The following is a 19277-nucleotide window of genomic DNA, read 5'->3' on the forward strand; positions in this document are numbered from 1 at the left end:
TCTGCAGGGCTGTACAATAGGTAAAACAAGATAAACAATTCCAGCAAAACATATTTAACATACGGGAACAGCTGGTGAAGAGGACCTTGGCCAAATGTGCTTACAATCTAAAAGGACGAGGGACAAATACACAGAGGGTAGTGAAGGAATGAAATCATCTATATATACCTGAGTGTTTGAGAGAAGGGAGCACAACGGATGGGAGACAGAAGAGGGAGGTTCTCAGAGATGAGGAGTTAAAGGGCGAGTTGAGAGTCATCCAGCCAGAGACAGAGGATAGGCAGTTGATGGCATGATCCATCAGATAGGAAGAAAGATCAGACAAGGAGAGGTAGATCTGGGTGGATCATCAGCATGCAGGTAATACTGTAAACCATATGATGTTATAAACCACCTAATGTGGATATTGATGATGAATAACAACTGTTAGTGCAAATTGGGAAAGGTGTACATTTGTGTAACACTTTCATTACTAGAGATTTGAATTACTTGGACATAAATTGGGTTAAAAGGACTAAGGTTTTTGAACCTGTTAAATGACACCGTCATGTCACAATTGGTAGAAGCATCAACTAGAAAGGATGCTTGTCTGGACCTGGTTATAGCAAACCAAAATATATTTTAGCAAACATTCAAGTAAGGGAGCACGTGGGAAATAGTGATATCAATATGATGTATTTTGAAATAAGCAATTGCACATGGGGTATACTAAAATATATATTTTTAAAAAGTACAATTTCAGTAAGGTAAGGGCCATTTTATGACTTATTTGCTTGCATAAACTCTTTTGTGAATAAAAAAAAACATGCTGCCCATTTGGTTATAAAAATAAAAGTAAAGAAAATAATGTACCCAGAAAAAAATAGAAAGAAATGGGATCCGTGTGAAAATGGGTGTAAAAGGGAATAAACACCATCTCCACACTGATCCCATGCACCATGAGGGCACTCCAGCAGTGACCAAGGGCTTAACCCTAGATACTAGCAACAGAAACAAAAAGCAAAAAATTCACAAAGTGAATATAATGCTGACTGGAGATAAAGACGTAGGCACCAAAGCATCCAGTGGTATGGAACAATGTAACCAGAGGGAGACCACTAAATATCTGAAATAACAGAAAGTATCAACACAAAAATAAAATAACTCCAAATAATTATAAATACCGAACTAGCCTTATAAGGCTACTCCCATGCCTAAGTAAGTGAGGAGATAAAGTTACTAAACACCTAATTCTGCAATATACATATAGGCTTTATGAGTCATGGCCCTTTAATGCATAGGGTGTTAGTAAATCTCAATTTAGTACCTAAGCACCAGAAAAAGTGCCAAAGGGAGAAAGGACATTGTCTAAAGGATTGGCAGCCCTAATAATCAAACATAGACAGACGGATAAAATAAAGAAAGCCTCTTTCCTTGAGAGACTTACTAGATAGGCATGGAAGAAAAAATGTAAATCATAACAAACCTAAGTAAGTGAGGAGATGAAGTGCTAAACACCCAAATCTGCAATATACATATAAGCTTAATGAGTCCTGGCCTTTTAATGCATAGAAACATAGAATGTGACGGCAGATAAGAACCATTTCGGCCCATCTAGTCTGCCCAATTTTCTAAATACTTTCATTAGTCCCTAGCTTTATCTTATAGTTAGGATAGCCTTATACCTATCCCACTCATGCTTAAACTCCTTTACTGTGTTAACCTCTACCACTTCAGCTGGAAGGCTATTCCATGCATCCACTACCCTCTCAGTAGAGTAATACTTCCTGATATTATTTTTAAACCTTTGCCCCTCTAATTTAAGACTATGTCCTCTTGTTGTGGTAGTTTTTCTTCTTTTAAATATGGTCTCCTCCTTTACTGTGTTGATTCCCTTTTTGTATTTAAATGTTTCTATCATATCACCCCTGTCTCGTCTTTCCTCCAAGCTATACATGTTAAGATCCTTTAACCTTTCCTGGTAAGTTTTATCCTGCAATCCATGAACCAGTTTAGTAGCCATTCTCTGAACTCTCTCTAAAGTATCAATATCCTTCTGAAGATCCGGTCTCCAGTACTGCGTACAATACTCCAAGTGAGGTCTCACCAGTGTTCTGTATAATGGCATGAGCACTGCCCTCTTTCTACTGCTAATACTGCTAATACTGCTATACAACCAAGCATTCTGCTAGCATTTCCTGCTGCTCTATTACATTGTCTGCCTACCTTTAAGTCATCAGAAATAATCATAATCACCCCTAAATCCCTTTCCTCAGATGTTGAGGTTAGGACTCTATCAAATATTCTGTACTCTGCCCTTGGGTTTTTACGTCCAAGATGCATTATCTTGCACTTATCCACATTAAATGTAAGTTTTCCACACCTCTGACCATTTTTCTAGTTTACCTAAATCATTTGCCATTTGGCTTATCCCTCCTGTTACATATCTTAGTATCATCAGCAAAAAGACATACCTTACCATCAAGACCTTCTGCAATATCACTAATAAAAACATTAAAGAGTATGGGTCCAAGTACAGATCCCTGACGTACCCCACTGGTGACAAGCCCAAGCTTCGAATATACTCCATTGACTACAACCCTCTGTTGCCTGTCACTCAGCCACTGCCTTACCCATTCAACAATATTGGAATCCAAACTTAAAGATTGCAATTTATTGATACGCCTTCTATGTGCAACAGTGTCAAAAACCTTACTTAAATATAGGTAAGCAATGTCTATTGCACCACCCTGATCTATTATTTTAGTTACCCCATCAAAAAAATCAATAAGATTAGTTTGGCATGATCTCCCTGAAGTAAACCCATGTTGTCTCTGATCTTGAAATCCATGTATTTTTTAGATGTTCAACAGTCCTATCCATTAACATGGTTTTCATTACTTTCCCCACTCCTGAAGTAAGGCTTAATGGCCTATAGTTGCCTGACTCCTCCCTACTACCTTTCTTGTGAATGGGCACAACATTCGCTAACTTCCAATCTTCTGGGACTACTCCTGTTAACAATGATTGGTTAAATAAATCTGTTAATGGTTTTGCTAGTACACCACTAAGCTCTTTTAATAACTTTGCATGTATTCCATCAGGTCCCATTGACTTATTTATCTTTACTTTTGACAGTTGAAATAGAACCTCCTCCTCTGTAAACTCATATGTAATAAATGATTTATTTGTCCTTTTTCCTAACTCAGGTCCATGTCCTTCATTTTCCTGTGTAAATACTGAACAAAAATATTAATTGAGGCAGTCAGCTAGACCTGTATCCTCATCTACATACCTTCCTTCTTTTGTTTTTAATCTAACTAATCCTTGTTTACTTTCCTTTTCTCATTTATGTATCTAAAAAATGTTTTGTCCCCCTTTTTTTTTTACTGACTGTGCTATTTTCTCTTCTGTGTAAGATTTGGAAGCTCTTATAACTTGCTTAGCCTCTTTCTGCCTAATCTTATAGAGCATTCGGTCTTCCTCACTCTGGTTTTTTTTATAATTACTAAATGCTAACTTTTTGTTTTTTACTATTTTGGCCACATCTGCAGAGTATCACAGTGGTTTCTTGAATTTTTTGCTTTTACTGACAAGCCTAATGCAATTTTCTGTTGTCTTCAGCAGTGCAACTTTTAAATAATCCAATTTCTCTTGGACTCCTTTTAAATTGCTCCAATCTGATAATGACTTCTTTACACATATTCTAATTTTAGAAAAGTCTGTTTTTTCAAAGTCTAAAACTTTTGTTTTTGTGTGGTGTGACTCAGTCACTGTTCTTATATTAAACCACCTGACTGATGATCACTGGATACTAAACTTTCACCTACAGTAATATCTGATACCAAATATCCATTTGTTAACACTAAATCTAGTATGGCCTCTTTACGAGTTGGCTCCTCAACGACTTGTTTTAGAGACAATCCCAGTAGGGAGTTTAGAATATGTGTGCTCCTGGCACAAGCAGCTAATTTTGTTTTCCAATTCACATCAGGAAGATTAAAGTCACCCATGATGATTACTTCCCCCTTCATTGTCGTTTTAGCTATTTCCTTAACTAGTAGATTATCTAACTCTTCTATTTGTCCTGGGGGCCTATAAATCACACCTACACGAGTTACTGTGTGATTACAAAATTCTAACGTAACCCAAACTGACTCTATGTTCGTCTCACTAACTTTTATTAGGCTAGATTTTATGCTATCCTTCATATACAGGGCCACCCCTCCCCCTTTCTTGCCTTCCCTGTCTTTTCTATATAAAGAGTACCCAGATATTGCTATGTCCCAGTCATGTTTCTCATTATACCATGTCTCAGTAACAGCGACTAAATCTACATTATCAGTTGCCATTATTGCCACAGGTTCATGGATCTTATTCCCTAAACTGCGAGCATTTGTAGACATGACTCTAAGCTTGTCATTTTTTTAACACACTTGCTAAAGGCACCTTCTGTCCTTGTTTTGGGGGGCAATCGGATTGATTTAAGTTTAAATACATCCTAGCAAAACCTCTGAACTGCTCACTGAGAACATTTGTTCCCTTTTGAGAAAGTTGCAAACCATCTTTTTTGTACAGTTTATTTCCATTCCAAACAGAGCTACCATGAGAAATAAAGCCAAATCCTTGCTCCCGACACCAGTTAGGGATAACAACACATCAGGTGGATTTGGGAATTGTTATAGACAACAAACTAGGTGCAATGTTCATCAGCAGTTGCTAAAGGTATTGTCATGCATACAAATCAGCATTAATTCTCAGAATGAAAATATAATTTTACCTCTTTATAAATCAATGATAAAACCACACATTGAATTTTGTGCACCTATTCTAAAGAAGGATATTATGACACTAGAAAAGTGCTACAAAATTTATAAAAGGAATGGAAAATATTCATGAAGAAAATTAACTAGTTGCAAACTATTTAGTTTATAAAAAATAGTGCCTCAGAGGGGACATGATAGTATTGTACAAATATTCAGAGCCAATGCTAACCGTCTGGAAATCTATTCATAAACAGGACTATACATAGGGCACAAGGTCTGAAGCAAAGGAAATGTTTTTGATTTTTTATAGTAAGAAGAACAATACAGATGTGGAATTCTTTGCCTGAAGAGGTGGTTTTATCAGAGTCTGTACAGATTTTTTTAAACAACAACTGAATGAATACTTGCAAATACATAATACTTGCAAATACATAATATTAAATGTTTTTCAATATGTTGGGTAACAGTTTCTTGATCCAAGAAAATCTGACTGTCATTCTGTGTTAGAGAAGGAATTTTTCCTAGTTTGTTGCAAAATTTGAAAGTGCTTTTGTAACGGCACCCCCAGGCATAAAAGGGTTAAACCGCCGTTTAGTAGATCTTCCCCTTCCAGAGACACAGGCACAGCTACTGTAGACACCAATTCACCGAACCAGTGAAGCATATGAATGCCGTAAACAGCTGAACCGGAACCATTGAATGCTGTAAACAGCCGAATAGGAAAAACCATACAAATAGGTTTACACTCCTAGCAGTCAAACTGGAACAGCATACAGTAAATCCCCCCAAAAACGAGACAAAGCTCCGTGTTGAGGGTCAAGCAGTGAACAGACAGAGTTGTGGGTTTATTGTTCTTATATACACATTAGTACCACCCATCGGGTTTTGGAAAACAACCAATAAACACGTACAATACACTCAGACACTCCCACACAAAATCCTCCCCTCTGCCAGTGATACAATTACCTTACACAATGGGCAATGTAATTATCACAAGCAGAGAAATACAGTTTTTCCACATTATTCATAACTTTAAAAGTATGCATCACATTCACATAAAATGTACATTTTCAGAATCAGCATACTCCAAATACAAACATATGTAAAAAATCATCCACTTTGGTATATTGGTTCAAAAGATAGATCGTAGTCCTTTGTGACCAAATGAAGCATGGCTTTTCTGCCCAAAACCAGTTCCACAGAGTCTTCTATCCAAGTAATCCAATTATCTCCAAGGACAAAGGCAAACCTCAATTGAACACATGGCAGCTAAAGACAATAAAATACCTAAAAATATATTACTGTGCAGCCATTGCATAAAACAGGTACATTCAACATATCCCCAGATAGCTTAGATCTGAGCGCACATTATTACTGAATGGTGCTCAGTTCAATTGCCATGGAGCCAAAGTCTTTCACATAGTCTTTCGTTATACGAATGGGCTCCGTGGCATAGCTATCTGGGGTATCACTGTTCAAATAGGGCAAGTACCGAATGACCTGGCTTTCGTGTCTTTGCAGGAGAAAATCAAGGGTTTCAACATGGGCCATATTCTGAAGGCAGCAGTCGGGCAACCAGGCTCCTCCAATGCACAGTGGCGAGATTGGTCTCGTCACAGCTTTAAACTGTTTTTTTTTTTTTTTCTTTTTTTGGATCAATAGGAAAAACAAATGTGAGAAAGGCTTAATTTGTGGGACACAGGTTTCTTTTTTTATCTATGTAATGTGTGAAAAAGAAACGCAAAAAAACGAAATATTTTATTTATCTAGAATTGTTATAAAATGGTTAAATGGAAAGTGTCAACATTTTCTTAGTTACATAGCCTGGATATGTATTTTAAATATGCCTGGGGAATGTACTTCTATATACTTTTGTGCAGCAGTTTTGGATTCTGTGACTACTATAAAAGTTGTAATCTCAGCATGCCAAGGTTTTACCTTTAATACTGTTATTCACTCATTGCGATATTTGTTTTATAACTTCTAAAAATTAACTGAAATCTTTGACACAATCTTGACTATTTTGAGTACATTTTTAATCTTTAGTTGCGCTTGGTCTGTAGAAATAATTAAGTGTAAAACTGAGGGAATTTTATTTTCCCATTTTTTTATTTCTTTACTATTGAATTCTTCTTATTGCATACAATTGCGTTATGTATTCATATAATGTACTTAAAAAGCCATGTTCTTCCTTAAAATAGCCTTGGTTCTTAACGGGTTAATTTATTACTATTTCTAATTAATCCTATAAAAAAATTCAAAGTGTAACAGGAAGCAAATATCAGGTAGAAAGGGACAAAACTTAGCGGGTGGAGCCAGCATCCATGCAAGATGACAGACATTGCCTGAGCCCTGTGAAACTTCACCGATTTATACAGTGTATCTGAGCTTCCCACTCGCTCATCATCTCCACATGTGTGCAGCTCGAGACAGAGACCATCATGTGGATCATAGCTCCGCAGATATTGGAATTTTCTTGTGGCAATACCAAAGTCTTCTAAAATGGCACCTGTAGAGACTTACAGCTCCCTTTGTTGACTTAGCTGACCCATCAGCTTTCTCTCAGGATGACACTGCCCCATTGTCTAAGGTAGATATTAAGGCCCTGTCGTATGATAAAGCAATGCTTCAGGGACATATGGCAGTGGTTAGGGAGAAGGTCTCTGCATTCACCAGCTGGTGTACACAGCAACAGACACAGTCTTTATGTCTGGATATACCTAGACTGTAAGAATCAGAATATCTGAGACTTATGCTACTGAGAAGCTTCTTCATTATGTCTGGCAGCTCTTGTCTACTCTGATGACCCCGAAAAAGGCTAAATAGATAGTAACTGACTGCTGCTATGGTCTATATGAAAGACAGAATGTAAGGAGTACCTGAGACTATTTCTAGTGAGAAACTTCCTCATTATGTATGGTGGCACCTCTCTACTTTGCTGACCCCCCCCCCCCCTTCAAAAAAGCTAAACTGATCTAAATGATGTTTTAATTAAAATCTTTCTGAGACTCAGATAGGGGTATGTTTACAGGGAGCTGCAAGGCACTCTCATTCAGTTGCCTTTAAAGGTTTTTAGCTTACTTTTTATAAGGACCTCTCCAGACACACTACCTCATGGAGACAATCGGTTCAGCGGGATACTCAAATGATCAGAGATAATACTATCTACATATTCAAGTGGGCCTAGAGTGGACAAATGTGACATGCTGCACCTTCTAACTCACCTATCGGGTCTGCTGCCTAACTCCATAGTGTTTACAAACCACCCCTCTTGGACTGCTATATCAGGGGCAGTTGCACCCTCTACCTGAAATGAGTGGATGCCTCTTCAGTTCTATTTTGATGTTATGATTGGTGTATTATATTATTATATGTTATAATGTGTATAGCTTTAATACCTTTTTAAAAGTTTTAATAGCTATAGCTTTAAGGATGGGCTTTTTTCAGTTTGGAATAATGACATTTTAAAACAATAATGCTAACATACACATAACAAGTTAGGTACATTTAAAGTAATTTGTAATATTAGCACATTTACTGTACCAATAATTTGCAATAACACCACTGTACAATGTGCTAGTTATGTTGTGTACGTTACATGACACTGCATGACACTGTGAGTGCACACTAATACAGCTGAATTTGCTAAGATGATATAAACTTGTCATTTCATGTTGAACAAGGGACAGAGATTCCTATTAAAAGTCCTTCTATTTCTCCTGCTTAGAGCATTAAAACAAAAAAAACTTCACATTTAGAGGCAAAAGGCCAATAAAATTGTTTGGTAAGTCAGCATTTATTTCTCCCCTGCAGAAAATGCCAATGCAAAGTGCTTAGTGGAATATCTAACTGACCTTAATAAAACATCTTCGTGGCAGGGCCAGATTTACATGTCGGGTGCCTGTTGGCAGAGACTTCTAGGGTGCCTCCTCCTTTCCCAATCCTTACCTTCAAAAAGGCAAATTAAAAAACATCTAAAAATATATTCATGTTTGACAATGGCAAATGTCTATATGAATGTACATATACTTGCTTTAATGCATTTTGTTTAAATCTTTGAGTATACTTAGTGTATGCAGCAGTGTAAATGCATTTAGGGTCAAAGATATTGTTTAAGTTGTTAAAGGACCACTCTAGTGCCAGGAAAACATACTCGTTTTCCTGGCACTAGAGTGCCCTGAGGGTGCCCCCACCCTCAGGGACCCACTCCCGCCCGGCTCTGGAAAGGGGAAAGTGTTTAAAACTTACCTTTTTCCAGCGGTGGGCGGAGAGCTCTCCTCCTCCGATCCTCCTCTTCTCCTCCCCGTCGGCTGAATGCGCACGCGTGGCACGAGCTGCGCGCGCATTCAGCCGGTCACATAGGAAAGCATTCATAATGCTTTCCTATGGACGCTTGCGTGCTCTCACTGTGAAAATCACAGTGAGAATCACGCAAGCGCCTCTAGCGGCTGTCAGTGAGACAGCCACTAGAGGAAATAGGGGAAGGCTTAACCCATTCACAAACATAGCAGTTTCTCTGAAACTGCTATGTTTATGAAAAAATGGGTTAACCCTAGAAGGACCTGGCACCCAGACCACTTCATTAAGCTGAAGTGGTCTGGGTGCCTAGAGTGGTCCTTTAAAGGTTAGAGATGAAATGGTTTCAGAGTGCAATGCTAAAAGGATTAAAAGCTTGTCAAAAAAAAGTGTTTAGGATTATTGGGTTTAAAGTTGAATGTGAAGTGAAAACCTATGAATAAAGGATGTGTATGTTTGCTTAGTGTGAATTTAAAGGGGTTATTTCTGTCAAGTGCTTTGTAAAATGTGTAATTGTGTTGGTTGGCAGTGTGTGATATGTATGTGTGGAGTTGGAATTTTTTTATTAAACATTTCCATTGCTTAAGCACATGTACTTTAATTCTCACACAAACTAATTTTATGTATAGTGGCTTTTTGTTTTGTTTTTTGTTTTTTTAGGAGAGCTGGAGTGAATCCTCCACCTATAGTCTGTAATGCTGCTTTTATCGTCATGCTTTTTGTGATGCTGGCTCCTTCTTGCATAACTACAGAGAGCATGAGAGCTTTACTGACAGAAAAAATATAGATCAGACGACCCTCCCAATGTTTTCCCATCAACACTGTACATTTGGACAGAGTAGGCACCAGAGTTGGCACCTAATTGTGGGTCACCAAAAGGCGGCCAGTGGTTCTTGGCCCTCTCCCTGACAGGCAGAATACTGAGAGCCCAATCACACTTTCGACCTTTGTGGTACTGGGTGTTCTACCACTAATTGAGGTAGAATTTTTTTATGTTTAGGCTTGAATGCCTACATTTGGTAAAAGGAAAAGGGATTGTTGAAGGATGTAATTAAGGGTTAGGAAAAAGGGTGTTAAGGGCATGTGTAGTTTTAAGGGTTACTTGCAAAGTACTATGGCTCCTTTGGCCCGGTCAGTCTCTTATGATTGATTGTGGAGCTGTTATAATGTGTGCATTGCTCAATGCTGTCTTGTCTAATTCTGTTCTGCAAAGCACTTTTTCTGAGGGCAGAAGGGACAGCTAGAGGGCAGATGGGAAATGTATGTACACTTCCTGTCCAGCCTCATACTCTGGTGGAGCTGGAATAGCATTGTGTTTTAAATCCTCTAAAACCCTGCAATTCTCTTATCAAAGAAGAGCCGAATTTACATTACGAGCGTCTTTAGGCACAGAATTTTCAGGAGTTACCTAATCCCCCTCCCATGTGCAAACTAATACAAATAAATTGACCATTTAACTTATGATAAAAATAGTTATATATACTCATGTATAGAGTGAGTGTGTGTTTCTATAGATGTGTGTGTAGCCTGTGCACATCTGTAGCAGTGTGTATAAATATGCATGTTTTTGTGTGTGTGCCTTAGTGTAGAGTGTGTTTGTAACAGTAACAGGAGGAGCAGTAAGTGAAGTTGTTTGTTTAGAATGTGTGTAAACGCTACATTGTGGGGAGTGGTATAAGTAGTAGTTAATGTGTGCAGTGTTGGTAGCTGAACTGTCTGTACACAGAGTGGGTAGCTGAGCCGTGTGTTTATAGTGTGGGTAGCTGAGCTCTTTGTGTGTACCTGTCATTTTAGGTTGTCAGTGTCCAGCCTAAAGTTTAGTCATGGGGTAGGGCTATGCACAGATCAGGATCCTCAGACGGCATGCTGATGCAGGAATTAGTGAGGGGGAGTTTAATAGGCAGCCCCCTACAGTAGAGGGGTCAGTAGGCAGGTGTCTTCTCTGCCTAATATGAAATCTGGCTCTGTATCAAGCATAGGAGGCTGACTGTACTTTAGAGGCCACTGTCCAAGTCCTCTGGAACTTATCTCCCCACCAGCCTACTTAAACGAACACTACAGGCACCCAGAGCATCTTAAATGTATATTCTGGGTGCATTGTGGTCCCCGTTTTAACCCTTCATTTGAAAATTTTGCCATTCTACAGGAATAGCAGTGTTTTCTTTGTAGAGTTAACCTGCCTCTAGCTGCTTTTTTTTTTTTATTCTTTATTTTGTTCGTGCAGATATTGAACATGTAGATTTGCACTGCCACAACAGCTGGTGCAAACAGATTTGAATTCACATGGTAACAGTAGTATTGTGGTGGAATCTCGGTAAAAATAAATTTAGTAGGCCGAGATTTCCACGTGGCATATGTGTATGTTGGTGTATCAGTTAGTCAGTTAGACGTAGCTAAGATACAATCAACAGTGTACTGAGCAAGTGTAGGAGTACAGGATATACGAGTATTTCCCCTCCTCCATTGTGCTGGGCAAGCCATGTGGTCAAACAGGAATTTAGTCTCTATTCGGTTGATGGATAAGAGTATGTGTAGGTTGAACTGATTATGGGAGGAGCTACATGCCTATATAAGGGACCTACACTGTATGATCAGGGCTCAGACTTTGCTGTTTTTTGGTGACATTAGTCACTCTGAGTCCCGGTCGGTGAATCGAATAAAGAATCTCTTCCTTCCTGAAGAAACCTGTGTCCATCTCTCTGTGCTCGGCTTCCGTCAGTTTCTCCGGTACCAGTATGGCATCAAAAACATTGCACATTTTTTTTTATATATAGGGAAATAACAAGATTATTTTGTACGCTTTAAGATAACTTTTGATATATCATAGTTGTTGCACTTTTTATAAAGGGGAAAAGCTGAATTATTTGGGCAGCAGTCAGCTCATGTTTAGGCAGGAGAAATAGGCACACCCATTTTCTTAAGTATTAGGGACATGAAGATACCTTTTAATAGACCCCTTATTGTTAGACATAACTTGTCATCTATAGTGTTGTGTGGTAATGTGGAGCATTTGATTCTGTACAATAAGTACAAAGAGACACCCCTTCCAAGTATAAAAATAAGGTGTAATGTGGTTAAGGCTTATCTGTCTGATATAACATAAATATGACTTTATGGGGCACTTGCTAAGTACACGTTAAAAACTGGGGAAACAAGTTGTGACATGCGACTTGATTACAACAATGTATACTGTAATAATGATACCCTGCAGGTACATTTTATGATGCCTTTTATAAAGTAGAACAACCCAACAGTCACTGACAGGTGATAGTACGTGACCTCTTATAGCTGTAAGCCCATGGGTGTAAGAGTAATACCTAGCACATTACCAACATATAAGCATGCTAAACAGTGCCCAATGTGGAGAAAAAATAAAAGTCAAAGTAAATTAACAGAAGAAAGCATAATATCAACAGGTTGAACGGAAGCTAAAATTTGCTACTGGAGTCTCTCAAGGCAGGCCACCCAGCCCCTTAGGCCCAGTTCTCCGTGTATGCCGCAGATGGCATACAGACAGCCATGCTGGATCTTTCAGACTCGTTCCTGTCCCACCTCCGACCTGCAAGCCCTGTGAGAAGTTGGTAGGTTGCGACTACGCCAGCCTCCGGGTCCCGTGCTACAAATGTCCGATAACGGGATTCCTGGATAAGGTGTCAGGCTGTGGTTCAAGGGTTGTCCTCAGGGTGCTCTAAGCCCAGGTAGGCAGCCACTGGGACCGGACTTAGGTTCCATGTACGTAGACCGGTCAGCCGGGGCAGATCTGCTGTTTAGCAGATTGGAGTAGCACCAATAGTCCAGTGTTAAGAGTTGGGGCGGTGTAGCCCAGTAAGCCACATGAGTGCTGGTAACGCGGTCGGGCCCAGCGTATGCCACGCGGTTGCCATCTTGTTGGTCGGGTGCTGAGATCCGTCGGCTGAGTAACTCTGCACAGATGGCCCACTCAGTGTCGGATTTCTCCAGTGGGGACTGTGATAACCCCCGCCGTTGGGTGATTGTCAGGCATGCAAACAGGGCAGGGGCCGTCTGCCCTGCACCTCTTCCAAGTAGGCCGCATTCTCTAAAGCTTTGTACCACCCATAGGGCCCCCAAAATTCCCGATCTTGAAGTCCACGGTATCACCAACAGCTGCTTGTACACTCGGGTGCATTACACAGCTTGATTATTCGCAGCGAGTCTAAGATTTTTGCTGAAAAAGCCAAGTTCAAAAGGGGCCTCCACAACATGTGACCGGTCAAAAAGGCTGCCAGGTCCCACCCCCCACCTCTACCGGCTTTTATACTGACAGCCACTAGAGGCACTTCCATGAAATAACAAAATAAAATTCTCCTATTTTAATCAGATGGTCTCAAACAAAACATCTGATTGGTGAAGTGCTGAGTTTTTCCGCACTTGCATACTAGCCTCCCAGTGATTTCTTATTGACATATTATATATTGAATTGTCTGAGATCATCAATCTCAATGATATCAGCCAAAGAGGTGGAACTTCACTGAGATGACCGGCACTGTGAGGGAGAAATGGTAAGTAAACTTGTGGTCCTGTCTCCTAAACATTGACTATGGTACTGTTTAGGTGACATTAGAGCGTTAAATTACATATTTGTATTCATAACACTATAGTGTTCCTTTAGGCTCCAAAAAGGCACATTTATAAGCGCTGAAAACAGGTTCCCCTACACCTGTGCAGGTGCCTACTATGCCTAATGGGAAATCCAGCCCTGCTTCTTGATCGAAATCTTATATTTGCTCATTAAAATAACTCTAGTAAAAATGTCAAAAACATTATCAGCTCTAATATAATCTGCCCCTTAGTTGACTGACCTACTTTCTCTCCCGAAATGGCACATGCTTTTTGAAGTTGCAGTACATCGGAATATAAATTTAATATCTCTGGTGATTAGTTGCCAAGATTTCTGTAGCTAAGAAATATTCTGTGCATTCATTGACTGCAGGATTTGCAATTTTCGCAATGTCATAGGATTAGAGATTAATGTACATTATTATGCATACTGTTAATGTTTAAGTAGGCAGAAATAAAATAATGTCTACAATGTTACTTTCTTTTGTATTTTTTTTAAGTTTGCTCTGATAGGCATGATCAGATATTGTAGGGGGTACTTATTTGTAAAGTTGGGATTCAGCTGTGTTCGTCCTGCAAGTTGCAGTCAGGGCCGCCATCAGGGCATGACAACCAGGGGCGTATTAGCCGCGAGGCAAACAAGGCATTTGCCTTGGGCGGCATTTTCCAGGGGGCGGCAAAAAAAGCCGCCCCCAAATGCCCAAGGCAAATGTCTTGTTAGCATCGCGGCTAACAAGACATGCTGGGCGGTCGGGCGGTCGGGCGGCGCTGGCGGGCGGCTGGCGAGGGAGCACTTCCTCTGAGCTGTCTGCTCAGCTCCCTCGCGCGCCGCAGAGTGAGGCTGGGAGTCATATTCCGGCTCCGCCTCCCAGCCTCACTGTGTGGCGCGCGAGGGAGCTGAGCAGACAGCTCAGAGGAAGTGCTCCCTCGCCAGCCGCCCGCCAGCGCCGCCCGACCGCCCAGCAGCCACTGGACCACCAGGGAGAAAGATGACCGCCCCCCCCCCCCCAGCATTCCCAAAGGTAAGGAGGCTGGGGGGGTTAAAGTAAAAAAAAAAAACAAGTGTTAATGTGAGTGAGTGTGAGTGTGTGTGTCTGTTAGTGAGTGTGTGTGTGTGTCTGTTAGTGTGAGTGTGAGTGTGTGTGTGTCTGTTAGTGAGTGTGAGTGTGTGTCTGTTAGTGAGTGTGAGTGTGTGTCTGTTAGTGAGTGTGTGTCTGTTAGTGAGTGTGAGTGTGTATGTTAGTGTGAGTGTGAGTGTGTCTGTTAGTGTGAGTGTGAGTGTGTGTCTGTTAGTGAGTGTGAGTGTGTGTCTGTTAGTGTGTGTGTCTGTTAGTGAGTGTGAGTGTGTGTGTGTCTGTTAGTGAGTGTGTGTGTGTCTGTTAGTGAGTGTGTGTGTGTCTGTTAGTGAGTGTGTGTGTCTGTTAGTGTGAGTGTGAGTGTGTGTGTGTCTGTTAGTGTGAGTGTGAGTGTGTGTATGTTAGTGTGAGTGTGAGTGTGTGTCTGTTAGTGTGAGTGTGTGTCTGTTAGTGTGAGTGTGAGTGTGTGTCTGTTCGTGAGTGTGTGTGTGTGTCTGTTAGTGAGTGTGTGTGTCTGTTAGTGAGTGTGAGTGTGTGTTAGTGAGTGTGAGTGTGTGTGTCTGTTTGTGAGTGTGTGTGTGTGTGTGTGTTAGTGAGTGTGTGTCTGTTAGTGAGTGTGAGTGTGTGTGTGTGTGCGTGTGTCTGTTAGTGAGTGTGAGTGTGTGTGTCTGTTAGTGAGTGTGAGTGTGTGTGTGTCTGTTAGTGTGTGTGTGTCTGTTAGTGTGTGTGTGTGTGTGTCTGTTAGTGAGTGTGAGTGTGTGTCTGTTAGTGAGTGTGGGTGTGTGTGTGTGTCTGTGTGTGAGTGTGTGTGTGTCTGTTAGTGAGTGTGAGTGTGTGTATGTCTGTTAGTTAGTGTGAGTGTGTGTGTGTGTGTCTGTTAGTGAGTGTGTCTGTTAGTGAGTGTGTGTGTGTCTGTTAGTGTGAGTGTGTGTCTGTTAGTGAGTGTGTGTGTGTGTGTGTCTGTTAGTGTGTGTGTCTGTTAGTGTATGTCTGTTAGTGAGTGTGTGTGTGTGTGTGGCTGTGTGTGTCTGTTAGTGTGTGTGTTTGTCTGTGAGTGTGTGTGTGTGTGTTAGTGAGTGTGTGTGTCTGCTAGTGAGTGAGTGTGTGTCTGTTAGTGAGTGTGTTTGTCTGTTACTGAGTGTGAGTGTGTCTGTTAGTGTGTGTCTGTTAGTGAGTGTGTGTCTGACTGTGTGTGTCTGTTAGTGTGTGTGTATGTTAGGGAGTGTGTGTGTCTGCTAGTTTGTGTCTGCTAGTGAGTGTGTGTCTGTTAGTGTGTGTGTGTTAGTGAGTGTGTTTGTCTGTTACTGAGTGTGAGTGTGTCTGTTAGTGTGTGTGTGTTTCTGTTAGCGAGTGTGTGTTTCTGTTAGCGAGTGTGTGTTTATGTTAGCTAGTGTATGCGTATCTGTCAGTGAATGTGTGTGTGTGTATTTAGAATGCGGGGGGCGGGGTAAAGGTTGGGTGGGGGTGGCGCGGGGGGGGGGTGCCTGAGTTTTGTCCTGCCTAGGGCTGCACAAAACCAGGATACACCACTGATGACAACCATAACTGTTGTCATGGGCCCGACAGTCCTGGGGGGCCCGGATTGCTCAGGTCGTCCCCGGGCCCCACATTAGCTATGTGCACACATATATAGCTATTAACGCTATATATGTGTACACTGCGGCCCCCCCGCTACCTGTATTTTGCAGGGGGCCCAGCACACTTGAAATATACTGCCCAGATGCTCTGCCGAAGTCTCGCAAGTGACGCGATCATCAGAGCATTGCCACGGGTTACCATGGCAACGTTCCGCACGGCTCGCAAGACTTCGACAGAGCAGAGCATCTGGGCAGTATATTTCAAGTGTGCTGGGCCCACTGCAAAATACAGGTATCGAGGGCGGCACCATGCCTCAGGACCTCTGGCTCCAGTCACTGTGATCTCCCCCCTCCATGGCCACAGGTGAGATACAGGGAGGGGGGAATAAAACATTACAATTAATGGAGGGGAAAAAAATACTATAGGTTTATCCCCTACATTTTGCAGCACCATACGTTTACACACACTATACACTAACATATACACACACTGTACCCTAACATTCACACAAACTATACACTAACATTAACACACTATACACTTACATTTACACACACTATACACTAACATTTACACAAACTATACACTAACATTTACACAAACTATACACTAAAATATACACACACTATACAATAACATTTACACACACTATTCACTAACATTTAACAAACTGTACACTAACATATACATACACTCTGCAGTCACTACACACACTACATCCTTACACAAACACACACTCTGGAGTCACTACACAAACACACACACACATTCTGCAGTCACTACACCCACTACACCCACTCATAGGCATGCGCACGGGGTGTGCCGGGTGTGCCTGGGCACACCCTAATCCCCGCGGCACGCACTATGTATTGAGACCGGCAGGGGAGATCTCAGGATCTCCCCTGTCGGCTCATGCAGAGCCAGCGCTATCCGAGCGCCGGCTCTGCTCTCAGCCTCCCCTCACCGGCTCACAGGCATGGAGGGAGGTAGGAGAGGACCCGGGGAGCTATTGCCAGCAGCTCCGCCGGGTTCCTCTTGCGAGATCTGAGCGTTGCCGCGGCAACGCTCAGATCTCGCGTGAGTGAACTCTAGCCCTGCGGGGCTAGAGTTCACTCTCCACTGGACCACCAGGGATGGATGGCGGCAGCAGCAGGCATAAGGTAAGAAGGGAGGGGGGATAACTGATCTGCCCCCACCTCCACTGGACCACCAGGGAAAGCAGCAAGGAAGGATCCCCCTCCCTACATAAAGTAAGAAGGGAGGGGGGATATTAAGTAATGTACCTCCACCCCCCACAATCACCCACACACACATATACACAGCACCCACACACATACAGCACCCACACACAGCACCCACAAACATACACAGCACACACACACATACACAGCACCCACACACATACACAGCACCCACAGACATACGGCACCCACAGACATACGGCACCCACAGACATACAGCACCCACAGACATACACAGCACCCACAGACATACACAGCACCCACACACAGCACCCACACACATACACATCACCAACACACATTCAGCACCCACAGACATACACAGCACCTACACACATACAGCACCCACACACATACAGCACCCACACACATACAGCACCCACACACATACAGCACACACACACATATAGCACACACACACATACAGCACCCACAGACATACACAGCACATACACACATACAGCACCCACAGACATACACAGCACCCACACACATACACATCACCCACACAGCACCAACACACATACACAGCACCAACACACATACAGCACCCACACACACAGCACCCTCACAAACACACAGCACTCTCACACACATTACACAAACAGCACTCTCACACTCACACAGCACACTAACAGTACCCTCACAAACACAAACAGGACCCTAACAAACACACACAGCAAACTACCAGTACCCTCACACACAAACATCACCCACACACACAGTACATTTACAGCACCCTCACAAGTGCACACACACACACAAACAGCACCCTGATACACAGTACATTCACAGCACCCTCACAAGCACGCACACACAAACACCCACATAGTACACTACCAGCACCCTCACACACACATCACACTAACAGCACCCTCACACAGCACACACACACACAGCTTTGTGTCTGTATATATGTGTGTATATATACATACACACACACACATATATATATATATATATATATATATATACCGCGTGTGCTTGTGCTTTAGGGTGCACACCCTAATGCAATAGGCTGCGCACGCCTATGCACCCACTACACAAACACATACTCTGCAGTCACTACACACACTACATCCTTACACAAACACACACTCTGCAGTCACTACACACACTATTTCCTTACACAAACATACACTCTGCAGTCACTATACACACTACATCCTTACACAAACACACACTCTGGAGTCACTACACAAACCCAAACACACTTTGCAGTCACTACACACACTACATCCACTACACAAACACACAGTCTGCAGTCACTATACACACATTAAATACTTACACAAACACACACTATGTAGTTACTATACACATACACTACATTGACTACACAAAGACACACTCTGCATTCACTATACACACACTACATCCACACACTGTATTCACTAAACACTACATCCACTACACACACTCTGCATTCACTATAAACACACACACTACATCCACTACACACACTCTGCATTCACTACACACACTACATCCACTACACAAACACACACTCTGCATTCACTATACACCTCATACATTCCACAAATGTACAATCTGCATCCACTATACACACTGCATCCGTTAAACACACACCGCATCCACTTTACACACAAACTCTGCATCCACTACACACATTCTACATCCACTATACACACACCAGAATCAGTACAGACACTGCATCCCTGTGGGCGGACTAAGGGGGGGCCCAGACCTTGAGCTGTGTCAGGGGCCCCAATATTTCTGATGGCAGCCCTGGTTGCAGTATT

General features: G+C 41.9%; 1 protein-coding gene across 2 annotated transcripts in view; it reads left to right on the plus strand.

The window, feature by feature from the left end:
* Positions 1-19277, plus strand: part of CPNE5 (copine 5) — a 417182-nt gene that overhangs the window by 347191 nt on the left and 50714 nt on the right. The window lies entirely within an intron of this gene.

Source organism: Pelobates fuscus, chromosome 1 (assembly GCF_036172605.1).
Source record: "Pelobates fuscus isolate aPelFus1 chromosome 1, aPelFus1.pri, whole genome shotgun sequence".
Classification (NCBI taxonomy): domain Eukaryota; kingdom Metazoa; phylum Chordata; class Amphibia; order Anura; family Pelobatidae; genus Pelobates; species Pelobates fuscus.